Consider the following 17,409-nt stretch of genomic DNA (forward strand, 5'->3'; position numbering starts at 1 on the left):
GTGACATTCTCAGGCTCCCCCCTTCTGTGACAATCATACAGCCGGGCCGTTACATTGCAACACACTAATCCCGCCCCTAGTGACATCACCTGATCAGTAACCAGTCAGAGAAGCTAGCAGGCAAAGAACTACATTTCCCACAATGCACCTCGTGGAGTGTGGCTAGCAGCTACACCTTCTCTCACTAGTTTGTCTCCTGCGAGTTTCCGTACACAGCGTCTTGTTAGAGTGGGGCGTGGACATGTGTAAACTTCAATGGTGGGAAAATGAGACAGTTTTAGCTGCTAGCTGAGCAGTGGTACAGCGCTCTGTAGAAGGCGCTCTCAGTCGGGTGAGTGATTTTTCAATGTGTGTGTTTATTTCATTTCTCATTTTACTTTCACTTTAAGTACTGCATGCTTATTTTTTTCTTTGGGCATTTAGAGATTTAAGTGCTCCGTGAGCCGAGTCCTCCATTGAAGGAGGAGCTATGAGGCCAACCTATCACAGCTACTGTACCATCTTCAGTTGCTTTCAGTATACTGATTAATCCACGGCACAGAATATGCAACTTCAAATACATCTATCAACTGTCTATATGTTAAGCCCCCGGACAAGCATTTGCTTGTTAGTTATACACTAGTTTCATACAAGCACTTCACACAGGGGGCTTCAACTTAGGTAGTACTTGACCGGCCGGTCTGAGTGTTCTCATTTCCATATATTTCTTGCCTCTACACTTTATTTACATACTTTGTACTTATTACTGCAGTGTAGCATTTTTCCCCACACCTTAAGGTTCAGTTTATAACAGCTTTGTAGGTCACCACTGCTTCTCATTTTAACCATTTATGTGTATGTGATTAATAAACCTTTATTGATACAATTTGTGTATGTTAGAGTGCTATTCAGGGGATTCTTTTTTTCTGTGTTAGTTTTCATATGTGTGTGTGTGTGTGTGTGTGTGTGTGTGTGTGTGTATATATATGTATATATTTATGTATATATATTTGTGTGTGTGTGACCTTGGGCAAGTCACTTCATATCCTCTGTGCCTCAGGCACCAATGTCATAGATTATAGCTCTATGGGGCAGGGACTTGTGTCTGCAAAATGTCTCTGTATAGCGCTACGTAAAACTAGCAGCGCTTTAAAAGAACATGCTGTTATTATTATTATATATAAATGTGTATGTATTTATTTATATAGCACTATTAATGTATATAGCGTTTCACAGTAGTAATACATGTGAAAATCCTATAAATAACAAATACAAATATCAGGTCATGGGAATAAGTGATTTGGACATAAAAGTAACATTTCGGAAGTGTGGACAACTAATACATCTTGTAGATTGCCTTTACAGTGTGATGTCATTGATTCAGTAGATTGTGTGCAGACCAGGACTGCAGTACAGTGTCACTCACATGGATGACTTGCGTGGTAGAAGCTCAAGAACAAGGATGTCAAACTCCAGTCCTCGAGGGCCGCAAACAGGCCAGGTTTTCAGGATATCCCTACTGAAAACCTGGCCTGTTTGGGACCCTCGAGGACTGGAGTTTGACATGCATGCTCTAGAAGGAGCACAGCTGTGGGTGGGAGGTGGATTTGCTTTGCATCAAATGGTTTGGAGCAAGGTTTATTGTATGTATTATCATAATAACAATGCAATGCTTAACTTTTATTTCAGGAGGGATGACTGCAGAACAGAAGTGAATATTGAAGCCATGTGTTCCTTTTCTTGCAAAAGAGAAAATTTGAAGGACAGTTGAAGAGAAGGAAAATTACTACACAGAGACAGATAAGCAATGTGTATATTTCTCATTTACCATTTAGTATTTGTCGTTTTATTGACTCCACACAATCCGGCTGCTACGGGTTTCACATTGAATATTTTCATCTCTACTCTACCCCTTCCTGTGATCTGAACCATGCAGGTTTTCGTTGATTCAATACATCATGAGTAGAGGGTGGCTACAGTATGAAGTAAAGACCCAAGGACCACATCTACTACCATTCATAACAAGAACATGTGCAGTAGCGCACAGCTGCAGTTCTATGTGATTGTTATGAAAGGTTGAGGTGGTTCAATTCTATGAATCTGGAGTGGGATGGATCCTGTTTGCATCATATGGTTTCATCTAGGCCAGTAGATTATATAACTCTCAGTACAGGTTACACATGGCATCAGTATTAGTGATTTAAAGAGGAGGAAAGCTTCAATGTGGAGAACAAAGCCAAGTAATGTTGAAGTTACTCCTTTTACCATTTACTTGGTCAGTCTGTACTGTCTACTCTCCACACAGCTGCTAAGGATCTTCCATTTTAAATACTTTCACCTCCTATTCTGCACTGCTTTGCTGCCCATTATTCAGAGATGCGTTCCAGTCATGTTTAGCACTCTGAATCTCTCTGCAGTCATTGGTTCAGCACATCATGGGTAGAGCATGGCTACAGATACAGCAAGCTATTATTATTTTACCGGCTGATCACCCATAATATTGCATTAAAACATAGAATATCACTTAATTTCCAAAAGATTCAGTGATGCTGATAATGCAGAATCTCACAACATTTCCCATCATAATGCCATAATGCACAAGTGGGAGAAATAATCCTTGCTATATCTGTACATTGTGTGACGTATTACCTCAATGACCAATGAGAGCAAGTACATCTTCTGTATAGAGCGGCTGTGTTATGATGCAGTTATTGATCATCATTGACATAATCACAAGAATCTTATGCAAAGGGAAATTGTCCGCAGCGAAGTGAGATTTCAGCCCCCAAACGTCTGTAATATTAATGCAATGTCTTACTTTTGTTGCAGTGAACACTGAAGAGACGGATCTACTACAACACTGTACAGGATGAGCATACGCTACAAGCAGCAAAATGATCTTGCAGTTGACAGTATGTTGTTCTGGTAATGTGCACAATTATTATTTATGGGCTACACACCACAGTGCTGGACATATTCTGTTAACTTCAACTCTACTCCTAACATGGAGATGTCTTCCTGGTGTTACTGATTCAGTACATCATATGCACAGTGTGGTTATGATATGATGGATTGATTTAATGAACCCACCAACCAATGATGACATCTGCATCATCTTCTGTAAAGTGCAGCTACAGCATGATATTATCAGCATTTGGTGCGGTATAATCAGAGGTATCTATGTGCTTTTGTGCCTGTTTTAAGTCCTCCAGCTTAACGCCCCTACACCTCCCACTACACAGGCATACTTACTTATGCATACACTGACATCTGGCATACCTACACACACCCCAGGGCCACTTCCTTCCCCTGATGTCAGGGAGAGGATGGGCATGCAGAGTGCAGTAAGTCTCCACGTTACTCTGGCCAACAGTCTTGGCCTACCTCCAGCATCTGTCACCCACAACATCTGTTCCCTCCTTGTAAAGTGCTGAACTATCTCACCTGGGTCAGTGCTATAGCTGATCACAGTGCCCGATCAGGATGTCACTGTGACAGGCAGCAGTGCAGATTGACCGGTCAATCAATGCAGTGCCGCAACATATGCACTAAATGAGATTTCCGTGCCCCCAGTCAGGTTACTCCCTGGGCAGTGACCCTGCTCACACCCTCCCCTAGTTCCACCTCTGATCACAATTATCTCTCTTGGAGAGTGTAGCAAATTGGAGTTGGGGGAATCTCACCTCTGCCATGCATGGTCACAATCTGGGCACAGGACCCAAATAGTGGGCAATGTGGCACTTCTTACAGTAGAGAATAAGTAACTTTATTCTTTACTTGTGTATTAAGGACCTTATTTGCATTAAATTCAGTCCACATGGGACCAAGACTTTCTGGCTTACTGAACAAAGTGGAATTGTTTCGTAGAGGGTGGAGAATTGTATTTTATCTGAAATTACCCCCTCTGCACAAAATACAAACAATTATACCCATACAAGTACCTTGTGGAAGTTGTTGCCCTCTATCTTCCTGTGGTCTCTCCCTGTTTCTCACCGTGCCTCCTCCCATTTCCTTGCACCTGTGCGTCTCCGCATATATCCCTATACTCAGAGCCGGCTCCGGTCAGTGACATGGGATGCCCAAATATGAGCATACCCATATATGGGCATCCATGCCACTGACCGGAGCCCGCTCTGTTGCGGATATGGAGAGAGACTGGGAGATTTACATCCCCTTATAATTCATATGGTGCATAGTACCGGCACGTATTGTTTTACCGGTACTGTGTACCTTCCTACTTTCACACTGGTACAGTATATGCTGCAGTGGGACTGAGAGGGATATATTGGTAACACATAGTCATTGTTGGGGGAATTCAATCCATTTTGAAAATAGTAATGAAATGTTTTTTACTTTTCTTTTTTTTCAGTAATGAAGAATGAAACATTTCTGTTAAAATTGAATTGGAGGTGAACTGGATTCATCATCAACTCTGCACCAGTGTGAATTGATGTTCTTTAATGTTCTGATAAGGTACATGCAACATCTCTTCCTCAACCCCTGCACCACTCTCTGCCTCTTGCCTCTCTCTCTCCACCTCCCTGCTAAGCGTATTAACCCATCTAATGTAATCCACATTCCATGTCTCACTTTACTCTTCACTTCTCACGTGCCCTCTGGAATGACTGCTCTCTGACTAACAAGGTCTATTTGTACATGACCTCTTCTGCTCTCATCATCCACCACCTCTCATTCCCCTCACCCCTGTCCTACTCGATACCTCAGCTTAATTGAACTCTCTCCTCTGACATCTACCCTTATCTCTAACCTCTCCTCACTTTCTGCTTAAACTAACTATCTTGTTAACTTTTACAATGCTATCATCTCCTCCTCCTCCCTCCTCCTCCTCCCTCCTCCTCCTCCCTCCTCCATCATATATATGCCCCTTCTAGGCTCTGACACACTCATCCCTCTAAGGCCATGATTATCATGGGCACATGCTTGGTCATCCACAGTGTGTGCGAGCGATGCAGAGCCGCCTCGGACCTCAGTGCAGGGATTGCTGCATACCCCCAGCATCTGTCACCCACAAACAATACACACACTAATACTCCCCACAATACACACTATAATACCTCCTCAATACTAATCTCCCCAATAATATTATAGCTCCAAACACAATATACACAACACCCTTACACAAGATACACAATCTAGTACTCTCCTCTGCACCTCTACACACAATATAATACTCCCACACACACAATATACACACTACCCTCCTACCCCCATAAAATACAACCAATAATACACACACACTTTGTGGATGTTGGGACCAGCTCCCGGCATGCACCAGTGAAAGAGAGAGGCCCGCAGAAGCTCGGAAGAACTCCCTCCATCCGTGCCTTCCTCCGTTTCACATCTTCTCCCTGTCTCTCTCCCTCCCTTTCCTTGCATCTCCCTGCGTCTTTACGTATACCCAGTCAGTGACGGCTCTGGTCACGTGATGCCTTAATATGGGCTTATCCATATATGTTCATCCACGTCACTAATGTGATGCCTGCACTGTTGCGGAGCTGGTACTTACGACGGGCACTTATTGTTTTATCAGTACTGCGTACCTGACTCTACCGGCCTACTTTCAACACTAGTACAATATGTGCTTCACTACGAGTGAGTGGGGAATATTGGCATCACACAGTCACTGTTGAATATGCCATTCAATCCATTTTGAAAATAGTAATGCAATGTGGTTTGGTTTTGTTTGCTTTTTGCAGTAATGAAGAATGGAAAAGTTATATTAAAATTAAATTGGAGGGGGACTAGATTCAGCATTTCATCATGAACTCTGCACTTGTGAGAATTTAACTTCTTGAATACCCTGACAGGTACACGCAACATTAAGACTATAATCTGCTGTGCAAGCTTTCGTGCTATACCTCCCCCTCAGGTTTTGATTTATACATTTGCTCCCTCAATTCATGTCCTCTAATATTTGAAAGCTCTCTCCTAGCATTTTCTCTTTACCACAGAACGTCATCCCAATGTAACCTCTCTCTTGTTCTTTCTGCTTGCTGTTTCCTCACTCCTCTGTTAAACTTTTCTAATTTCTCTAACTTCCACACTCCTGCTTTTATCCACATGTTCTCCTCTTTCCTTCCCCTACCTTTGCATGTGTCTACACACTGCACCATTTGTACAGACCTCTATTGCAGCTATTTCTGCACTGCTCAATGAAAAGCACTCTTTAATATCCTATTCTCTGGGCCCCCTCTCTCTGCGCCCCCTCTTTTGGCGCCTCCTCTCTCTGCGCCCCCTCTCTCTGCGCCTATCTGTCTCATTCTCTCTACGTCCCTCTCTCTCTACATAGAGCTATCTCTGTCTCTCTCTACACCTATCTCTGTGTCTCCTTCTATGTTTGCTGATGTGTGGGATATCTCTTATAATCTTGAACCTGCTCATATACACATCGGGCCTCCCTGCTAAGAGTGTTAACCTATCTAATGTAATCCACATTCCTTTCCTTACTTTTCTCTTCCCTTCTCCTATGCCATCTGGAATGTCCGTTCTCTGACTAACAAGGCTCTAGTTGTACATGACCTCTTCTGCTCTCATCATTCACAATCAGTCATTCCCCTCACCCCATCTTACCTGTCCCACTGATTTGCCTCTGCTTAATTAAACTCTCCTCTGACATCTACTCTAACCTCTCTGCTCTCTCTCTCTTTCCGCTTAAACTAACAATCTTATTAACTCTTACAATGCTATCCTCCTATCTATATGCCCCCTCTAGGCTCTGACACACTTGTCCCTCTAGCCCACACCCTTGGCTAAATTCCCAAACATGTTCATCACACTTCCACTCGCTGTTCTTAATGCCTATGAAGGAAATCACACAATTGATATTTGATTTTTCTACAGTAAAAATGTCTCCAGTCCTGTATAAAGCTGCTCTCTGGGGCCAAACCACACTACTTTTTTTTCACATTCATCAACACTCAAATTTAATTTACGCTGTCTTTTTTTCCCTGTATTTGACTCCCTCCACTAACCTTCTCCTCACACTTGCCATCCTTCCTTCACTTCTCCTCAAGCATTTGACTACTTCAGAGGCAAGGTGGATGCCACCCACAAGGAGATTCCTTCTGTCCCTTCCCCCTTCTCTCCTTCTACCTAATTCTCCTTCTGCATTTGACTCCTTTTCTTCTCTTACAGAGCTGGAAGCTAATCATCTTCTCTTCTCCCTCTACCACATGCCCTCTAGATCGTATCCCCTCACACCTTACTGCATCGATTAGTCCCCACTCTCACCCACATCTTCAATTCCTCCCTATTCTCTGGCTCTTTACCCTCTTACTTTAAGCCTGTAGTGGTCACCCTTTTCTCAGAAACAACCTACACCCTATGTGCCTTACTAACTACCGCCCTGTATCCCTCCTGCTGTTTGTCTCCTAATTGCTAGAATGTCAACATTCTTAAATCACATTCCCTCCTGGATCCTTTACAACCTGCCTTTCGTACAGCTCGTTCTACAGACTGTGCTTAAAGCAAATTCCCAAGGTCACTTTTCCCTACTAATCCTACTTGATCTATCTGCTGCGTTTGATGCTCTCAATCACTCTCCTCCTTCATATTCTAAACTCTCTCTTGGTATCCGTAACACAGTTCTATCCTGGTTTTCATCATAACTTTCCTGTCACACATTCTCCATCTCTGTTGCTAACATGTCTTCGTCTTCTATTGATCTGTCTGTGGGTATACATCAGGGCTCTGTTCTGAGATCTCTCTTTCTCTCTACATACTATCATTTGGTGACCTCATCAACTCTTTGTGACAATCCTATAAATAACAAATACAAATATCAGGTCATGGGAATAAGTGATTTGGACATAAAAGTAACATTTCGGAAGTGTGGACAACTAATACATCTTGTAGATTGCCTTTACAGTGTGATGTCATTGATTCAGTAGATTGTGTGCAGACCAGGACTGCAGTACAGTGTCACTCACATGGATGACTTGCGTGGTAGAAGCTCAAGAACAAGGATGTCAAACTCCAGTCCTCGAGGGCAGCAAACAGGCCAGGTTTTCAGGATATCCCTACTGAAAACCTGGCCTGTTTGGGACCCTCGAGGACTGGAGTTTGACATGCATGCTCTAGAAGGAGCACAGCTGTGGGTGGGAGGTGGATTTGCTTTGCATCAAATGGTTTGGAGCAAGGTTTATTGTATGTATTATCATAATAACAATGCAATGCTTAACTTTTATTTCAGGAGGGATGACTGCAGAACAGAAGTGAATATTGAAGCCATGTGTTCCTTTTCTTGCAAAAGAGAAAATTTGAAGGACAGTTGAAGAGAAGGAAAATTACTACACAGAGACAGATAAGCAATGTGTATATTTCTCATTTACCATTTAGTATTTGTCGTTTTATTGACTCCACACAATCCGGCTGCTACGGGTTTCACATTGAATATTTTCATCTCTACTCTACCCCTTCCTGTGATCTGAACCATGCAAGTTTTCGTTGATTCAATACATCATGAGTAGAGTGTGGCTACAGTATGAAGTAAAGACCCAAGGACCACATCTACTACCATTCATAACAAGAACATGTGCAGTAGCGCACAGCTGCAGTTCTATGTGATTGTTATGAAAGGTTGAGGTGGTTCAATTCTATGAATCTGGAGTGGGATGGATCCTGTTTGCATCATATGGTTTCATCTAGGCCAGTAGATTATATAACTCTCAGTACAGGTTACACATGGCATCAGTATTAGTGATTTAAAGAGGAGGAAAGCTTCAATGTGGAGAACAAAGCCAAGTAATGTTGAAGTTACTCCTTTTACCATTTACTTGGTCAGTCTGTACTGTCTACTCTCCACACAGCTGCTAAGGATCTTCCATTTTAAATACTTTCACCTCCTATTCTGCACTGCTTTGCTGCCCATTATTCAGAGATGCGTTCCAGTCATGTTTAGCACTCTGAATCTCTCTGCAGTCATTGGTTCAGCACATCATGGGTAGAGCATGGCTACAGATACAGCAAGCTATTATTATTTTACCGGCTGATCACCCATAATATTGCATTAAAACATAGAATATCACTTAATTTCCAAAAGATTCAGTGATGCTGATAATGCAGAATCTCACAACATTTCCCATCATAATGCCATAATGCACAAGTGGGAGAAATAATCCTTGCTATATCTGTACATTGTGTGACGTATTACCTCAATGACCAATGAGAGCAAGTACATCTTCTGTATAGAGCGGCTGTGTTATGATGCAGTTATTGATCATCATTGACATAATCACAAGAATCTTATGCAAAGGGAAATTGTCCGCAGCGAAGTGAGATTTCAGCCCCCAAACGTCTGTAATATTAATGCAATGTCTTACTTTTGTTGCAGTGAACACTGAAGAGACGGATCTACTACAACACTGTACAGGATGAGCATACGCTACAAGCAGCAAAATGATCTTGCAGTTGACAGTATGTTGTTCTGGTAATGTGCACAATTATTATTTATGGGCTACACACCACAGTGCTGGACATATTCTGTTAACTTCAACTCTACTCCTAACATGGAGATGTCTTCCTGGTGTTACTGATTCAGTACATCATATGCACAGTGTGGTTATGATATGATGGATTGATTTAATGAACCCACCAACCAATGATGACATCTGCATCATCTTCTGTAAAGTGCAGCTACAGCATGATATTATCAGCATTTGGTGCGGTATAATCAGAGGTATCTATGTGCTTTTGTGCCTGTTTTAAGTCCTCCAGCTTAACGCCCCTACACCTCCCACTACACAGGCATACTTACTTATGCATACACTGACATCTGGCATACCTACACACACCCCAGGGCCACTTCCTTCCCCTGATGTCAGGGAGAGGATGGGCATGCAGAGTGCAGTAAGTCTCCACGTTACTCTGGCCAACAGTCTTGGCCTACCTCCAGCATCTGTCACCCACAACATCTGTTCCCTCCTTGTAAAGTGCTGAACTATCTCACCTGGGTCAGTGCTATAGCTGATCACAGTGCCTGATCAGGATGTCACTGTGACAGGCAGCAGTGCAGATTGACCGGTCAATCAATGCAGTGCCGCAACATATGCACTAAATGAGATTTCCGTGCCCCCAGTCAGGTTACTCCCTGGGCAGTGACCCTGCTCACACCCTCCCCTAGTTCCACCTCTGATCACAATTATCTCTCTTGGAGAGTGTAGCAAATTGGAGTTGGGGGAATCTCACCTCTGCCATGCATGGTCACAATCTGGGCACAGGACCCAAATAGTGGGCAATGTGGCACTTCTTACAGTAGAGAATAAGTAACTTTATTCTTTACTTGTGTATTAAGGACCTTATTTGCATTAAATTCAGTCCACATGGGACCAAGACTTTCTGGCTTACTGAACAAAGTGGAATTGTTTCGTAGAGGGTGGAGAATTGTATTTTATCTGAAATTACCCCCTCTGCACAAAATACAAACAATTATACCCATACAAGTACCTTGTGGAAGTTGTTGCCCTCTATCTTCCTGTGGTCTCTCCCTGTTTCTCACCGTGCCTCCTCCCATTTCCTTGCACCTCTGCGTCTCCGCATATATCCCTATACTCAGAGCCGGCTCCGGTCAGTGACATGGGATGCCCAAATATGAGCATACCCATATATGGGCATCCATGCCACTGACCGGAGCCCGCTCTGTTGCGGATATGGAGAGAGACTGGGAGATTTACATCCCCTTATAATTCATATGGTGCATAGTACCGGCACGTATTGTTTTACCGGTATTGTGTACCTTCCTACTTTCACACTGGTACAGTATATGCTGCAGTGGGACTGAGAGGGATATATTGGTAACACATAGTCATTGTTGGGGGAATTCAATCCATTTTGAAAATAGTAATGAAATGTTTTTTACTTTTCTTTTTTTTCAGTAATGAAGAATGAAACATTTCTGTTAAAATTGAATTGGAGGTGAACTGGATTCATCATCAACTCTGCACCAGTGTGAATTGATGTTCTTTAATGTTCTGATAAGGTACATGCAACATCTCTTCCTCAACCCCTGCACCACTCTCTGCCTCTTGCCTCTCTCTCTCCACCTCCCTGCTAAGCGTATTAACCCATCTAATGTAATCCACATTCCATGTCTCACTTTACTCTTCACTTCTCACGTGCCCTCTGGAATGACTGCTCTCTGACTAACAAGGTCTATTTGTACATGACCTCTTCTGCTCTCATCATCCACCACCTCTCATTCCCCTCACCCCTGTCCTACTCGATACCTCAGCTTAATTGAACTCTCTCCTCTGACATCTACCCTTATCTCTAACCTCTCCTCACTTTCTGCTTAAACTAACTATCTTGTTAACTTTTACAATGCTATCATCTCCTCCTCCTCCCTCCTCCTCCTCCCTCCTCCATCATATATATGCCCCTTCTAGGCTCTGACACACTCATCCCTCTAAGGCCATGATTATCATGGGCACATGCTTGGTCATCCACAGTGCGTGCGAGCGATGCAGAGCCGCCTCGGACCTCAGTGCAGGGATTGCTGCATACCCCCAGCATCTGTCACCCACAAACAATACACACACTAATACTCCCCACAATACACACTATAATACCTCCTCAATACTAATCTCCCCAATAATATTATAGCTCCAAACACAATATACACAACACCCTTACACAAGATACACAATCTAGTACTCTCCTCTGCACCTCTACACACAATATAATACTCCCACACACACAATATACACACTACCCTCCTACCCCCATAAAATACAACCAATAATACACACACACTTTGTGGATGTTGGGACCAGCTCCCGGCATGCACCAGTGAAAGAGAGAGGCCCGCAGAAGCTCGGAAGAACTCCCTCCATCCGTGCCTTCCTCCGTTTCACATCTTCTCCCTGTCTCTCTCCCTCCCTTTCCTTGCATCTCCCTGCGTCTTTACGTATACCCAGTCAGTGACGGCTCTGGTCACGTGATGCCTTAATATGGGCTTATCCATATATGTTCATCCACGTCACTAATGTGATGCCCGCACTGTTGCGGAGCTGGTACTTACGACGGGCACTTATTGTTTTATCAGTACTGCGTACCTGACTCTACCGGCCTACTTTCAACACTAGTACAATATGTGCTTCACTACGAGTGAGTGGGGAATATTGGCATCACACAGTCACTGTTGAATATGCCATTCAATCCATTTTGAAAATAGTAATGCAATGTGGTTTTGTTTTGTTTGCTTTTTGCAGTAATGAAGAATGGAAAAGTTATATTAAAATTAAATTGGAGGGGGACTAGATTCAGCATTTCATCATGAACTCTGCACTTGTGAGAATTTAACTTCTTGAATACCCTGACAGGTACACGCAACATTAAGACTATAATCTGCTGTGCAAGCTTTCGTGCTATACCTCCCCCTCAGGTTTTGATTTATACATTTGCTCCCTCAATTCATGTCCTCTAATATTTGAAAGCTCTCTCCTAGCATTTTCTCTTTACCACAGAACGTCATCCCAATGTAACCTCTCTCTTGTTCTTTCTGCTGGCTGTTTCCTCACTCCTCTGTTAAACTTTTCTAATTTCTCTAACTTCCACACTCCTGCTTTTATCCACATGTTCTCCTCTTTCCTTCCCCTACCTTTGCATGTGTCTACACACTGCACCATTTGTACAGACCTCTATTGCAGCTATTTCTGCACTGCTCAATGAAAAGCACTCTTTAATATCCTATTCTCTGTGCCCCCTCTCTCTGCGCCCCCTCTTTTGGCGCCTCCTCTCTCTGCGCCCCCTCTCTCTGCGCCTATCTGTCTCATTCTCTCTACGTCCCTCTCTCTCTACATAGAGCTATCTCTGTCTCTCTCTACACCTATCTCTGTGTCTCCTTCTATGTTTGCTGATGTGTGGGATATCTCTTATAATCTTGAACCTGCTCATATACACATCGGGCCTCCCTGCCTCTGCCTCCCTGCTAAGAGTGTTAACCTATCTAATGTAATCCACATTCCTTTCCTTACTTTTCTCTTCCCTTCTCCTATGCCATCTGGAATGTCCGTTCTCTGACTAACAAGGCTCTAGTTGTACATGACCTCTTCTGCTCTCATCATTCACAATCAGTCATTCCCCTCACCCCATCTTACCTGTCCCACTGATTTGCCTCTGCTTAATTAAACTCTCCTCTGACATCTACTCTAACCTCTCTGCTCTCTCTCTCTTTCCGCTTAAACTAACAATCTTATTAACTCTTACAATGCTATCCTCCTATCTATATGCCCCCTCTAGGCTCTGACACACTTGTCCCTCTAGCCCACACCCTTGGCTAAATTCCCAAACATGTTCATCACACTTCCACTCGCTGTTCTTAATGCCTATGAAGGAAATCACACAATTGATATTTGATTTTTCTACAGTAAAAATGTCTCCAGTCCTGTATAAAGCTGCTCTCTGGGGCCAAACCACACTACTTTTTTTTCACATTCATCAACACTCAAATTTAATTTACGCTGTCTTTTTTTCCCTGTATTTGACTCCCTCCACTAACCTTCTCCTCACACTTGCCATCCTTCCTTCACTTCTCCTCAAGCATTTGACTACTTCAGAGGCAAGGTGGATGCCACCCACAAGGAGATTCCTTCTGTCCCTTCCCCCTTCTCTCCTTCTACCTAATTCTCCTTCTGCATTTGACTCTTTTTCTTCTCTTACAGAGCTGGAAGCAAATCATCTTCTCTTCTCCCTCTACCACATGCCCTCTAGATCGTATCCCCTCACACCTTACTGCATCTCTTAGTCCCCACTCTCACCCACATCTTCAATTCCTCCCTATTCTCTGGCTCTTTACCCTCTTACTTTAAGCCTGTAGTGGTCACCCTTTTCTCAGAAACAACCTACACCCTATGTGCCTTACTAACTACCGCCCTGTATCCCTCCTGCTGTTTGTCTCCTAATTGCTAGAATGTCAACATTCTTAAATCACATTCCCTCCTGGATCCTTTACAACCTGCCTTTCGTACAGCTCGTTCTACAGACTGTGCTTAAAGCAAATTCCCAAGGTCACTTTTCCCTACTAATCCTACTTGATCTATCTGCTGCGTTTGATGCTCTCAATCACTCTCCTCCTTCATATTCTAAACTCTCTCTTGGTATCCGTAACACAGTTCTATCCTGGTTTTCATCATAACTTTCCTGTCACACATTCTCCATCTCTGTTGCTAACATGTCTTCGTCTTCTATTGATCTGTCTGTGGGTATACATCAGGGCTCTGTTCTGAGATCTCTCTTTCTCTCTACATACTATCATTTGGTGACCTCATCAACTCTTTGTGACAATCCTATAAATAACAAATACAAATATCAGGTCATGGGAATAAGTGATTTGGACATAAAAGTAACATTTCGGAAGTGTGGACAACTAATACATCTTGTAGATTGCCTTTACAGTGTGATGTCATTGATTCAGTAGATTGTGTGCAGACCAGGACTGCAGTACAGTGTCACTCACATGGATGACTTGCGTGGTAGAAGCTCAAGAACAAGGATGTCAAACTCCAGTCCTCGAGGGCCGCAAACAGGCCAGGTTTTCAGGATATCCCTACTGAAAACCTGGCCTGTTTGGGACCCTCGAGGACTGGAGTTTGACATGCATGCTCTAGAAGGAGCACAGCTGTGGGTGGGAGGTGGATTTGCTTTGCATCAAATGGTTTGGAGCAAGGTTTATTGTATGTATTATCATAATAACAATGCAATGCTTAACTTTTATTTCAGGAGGGATGACTGCAGAACAGAAGTGAATATTGAAGCCATGTGTTCCTTTTCTTGCAAAAGAGAAAATTTGAAGGACAGTTGAAGAGAAGGAAAATTACTACACAGAGACAGATAAGCAATGTGTATATTTCTCATTTACCATTTAGTATTTGTCGTTTTATTGACTCCACACAATCCGGCTGCTACGGGTTTCACATTGAATATTTTCATCTCTACTCTACCCCTTCCTGTGATCTGAACCATGCAAGTTTTCGTTGATTCAATACATCATGAGTAGAGTGTGGCTACAGTATGAAGTAAAGACCCAAGGACCACATCTACTACCATTCATAACAAGAACATGTGCAGTAGCGCACAGCTGCAGTTCTATGTGATTGTTATGAAAGGTTGAGGTGGTTCAATTCTATGAATCTGGAGTGGGATGGATCCTGTTTGCATCATATGGTTTCATCTAGGCCAGTAGATTATATAACTCTCAGTACAGGTTACACATGGCATCAGTATTAGTGATTTAAAGAGGAGGAAAGCTTCAATGTGGAGAACAAAGCCAAGTAATGTTGAAGTTACTCCTTTTACCATTTACTTGGTCAGTCTGTACTGTCTACTCTCCACACAGCTGCTAAGGATCTTCCATTTTAAATACTTTCACCTCCTATTCTGCACTGCTTTGCTGCCCATTATTCAGAGATGCGTTCCAGTCATGTTTAGCACTCTGAATCTCTCTGCAGTCATTGGTTCAGCACATCATGGGTAGAGCATGGCTACAGATACAGCAAGCTATTATTATTTTACCGGCTGATCACCCATAATATTGCATTAAAACATAGAATATCACTTAATTTCCAAAAGATTCAGTGATGCTGATAATGCAGAATCTCACAACATTTCCCATCATAATGCCATAATGCACAAGTGAGAGAAATAATCCTTGCTATATCTGTACATTGTGTGACGTATTACCTCAATGACCAATGAGAGCAAGTACATCTTCTGTATAGAGCGGCTGTGTTATGATGCAGTTATTGATCATCATTGACATAATCACAAGAATCTTATGCAAAGGGAAATTGTCCGCAGCGAAGTGAGATTTCAGCCCCCAAACGTCTGTAATATTAATGCAATGTCTTACTTTTGTTGCAGTGAACACTGAAGAGACGGATCTACTACAACACTGTACAGGATGAGCATACGCTACAAGCAGCAAAATGATCTTGCAGTTGACAGTATGTTGTTCTGGTAATGTGCACAATTATTATTTATGGGCTACACACCACAGTGCTGGACATATTCTGTTAACTTCAACTCTACTCCTAACATGGAGATGTCTTCCTGGTGTTACTGATTCAGTACATCATATGCACAGTGTGGTTATGATATGATGGATTGATTTAATGAACCCACCAACCAATGATGACATCTGCATCATCTTCTGTAAAGTGCAGCTACAGCATGATATTATCAGCATTTGGTGCGGTATAATCAGAGGTATCTATGTGCTTTTGTGCCTGTTTTAAGTCCTCCAGCTTAACGCCCCTACACCTCCCACTACACAGGCATACTTACTTATGCATACACTGACATCTGGCATACCTACACACACCCCAGGGCCACTTCCTTCCCCTGATGTCAGGGAGAGGATGGGCATGCAGAGTGCAGTAAATCTCCACGTTACTCTGGCCAACAGTCTTGGCCTACCTCCAGCATCTGTCACCCACAACATCTGTTCCCTCCTTGTAAAGTTCTGAACTATCTCACCTGGGTCAGTGCTATAGCTGATCACAGTGCCCGATCAGGATGTCACTGTGACAGGCAGCAGTGCAGATTGACCGGTCAATCAATGCAGTGCCGCAACATACTGCTGCGGCACAGTTTATTCGAGCATTTGCCCGTTCTGTGCCGCAGCAGTAGCCTGGCGCGCGCCCGAGTGTGACGGGCGCACGCCGAAGCAGCGGAAGAGCGCCCTCCGATCGGGGCGCTCTCCCTACCGCTGCCGGGTCCGCCGGGTCCCCCGGAACCCCCTGCCGCTGTCCCGCGATCGCGGGACACCAGGGCTCCCTCGGGGAGCCCCTGGACATGCGTGCAGCGGGCGCACGCTCCCGATGACGCGTGACCGCGCGTCTATGACGCGCGGCACGCCGAGGGGCGGCCACTAGCAAGCCGGGAGATTTCCCGGCTTGTGGTACCGACCACACTTCAATAAAGTGTGTCGGTAGTGTATGCACTAAATGAGATTTCCGTGCCCCCAGTCAGGTTACTCCCTGGGCAGTGACCCTGCTCACACCCTCCCCTAGTTCCACCTCTGATCACAATTATCTCTCTTGGAGAGTGTAGCAAATTGGAGTTGGGGGAATCTCACCTCTGCCATGCATGGTCACAATCTGGGCACAGGACCCAAATAGTGGGCAATGTGGCACTTCTTACAGTAGAGAATAAGTAACTTTATTCTTTACTTGTGTATTAAGGACCTTATTTGCATTAAATTCAGTCCACATGGGACCAAGACTTTCTGGCTTACTGAACAAAGTGGAATTGTTTCGTAGAGGGTGGAGAATTGTATTTTATCTGAAATTACCCCCTCTGCACAAAATACAAACAATTATACCCATACAAGTACCTTGTGGAAGTTGTTGCCCTCTATCTTCCTGTGGTCTCTCCCTGTTTCTCACCGTGCCTCCTCCCATTTCCTTGCACCTC

The 17,409-nt window shown here is 43.6% G+C and overlaps 3 long non-coding RNA genes across 3 annotated transcripts; all 3 read left to right on the forward strand.

Moving 5' to 3' along the window:
• Positions 1–219: 219 nt before the first annotated feature.
• LOC142475741 (uncharacterized) lies at positions 220–2,898 on the forward strand. Its single transcript, XR_012791105.1, has 3 exons — positions 220–331; positions 1,669–1,788; positions 2,809–2,898. It is a non-coding gene; the product is annotated as an uncharacterized LOC142475741 (long non-coding RNA).
• A 1,458-nt stretch (positions 2,899–4,356) lies between these two features.
• LOC142475742 (uncharacterized) lies at positions 4,357–9,421 on the forward strand. The gene is made up of 4 exons (XR_012791106.1): positions 4,357–4,452; positions 5,697–5,807; positions 8,192–8,311; positions 9,332–9,421. It is a non-coding gene; the product is annotated as an uncharacterized LOC142475742 (long non-coding RNA).
• Positions 9,422–10,879: 1,458 nt separating this feature from the next.
• On the forward strand, positions 10,880–15,945 carry LOC142475743 (uncharacterized). Its single transcript, XR_012791107.1, has 4 exons — positions 10,880–10,975; positions 12,207–12,317; positions 14,716–14,835; positions 15,856–15,945. It is a non-coding gene; the product is annotated as an uncharacterized LOC142475743 (long non-coding RNA).
• Positions 15,946–17,409: the final 1,464 nt, after the last annotated feature.

Source organism: Ascaphus truei, unplaced genomic scaffold, assembly GCF_040206685.1.
Source record: "Ascaphus truei isolate aAscTru1 unplaced genomic scaffold, aAscTru1.hap1 HAP1_SCAFFOLD_1357, whole genome shotgun sequence".
Lineage (NCBI taxonomy): Eukaryota > Metazoa > Chordata > Amphibia > Anura > Ascaphidae > Ascaphus > Ascaphus truei.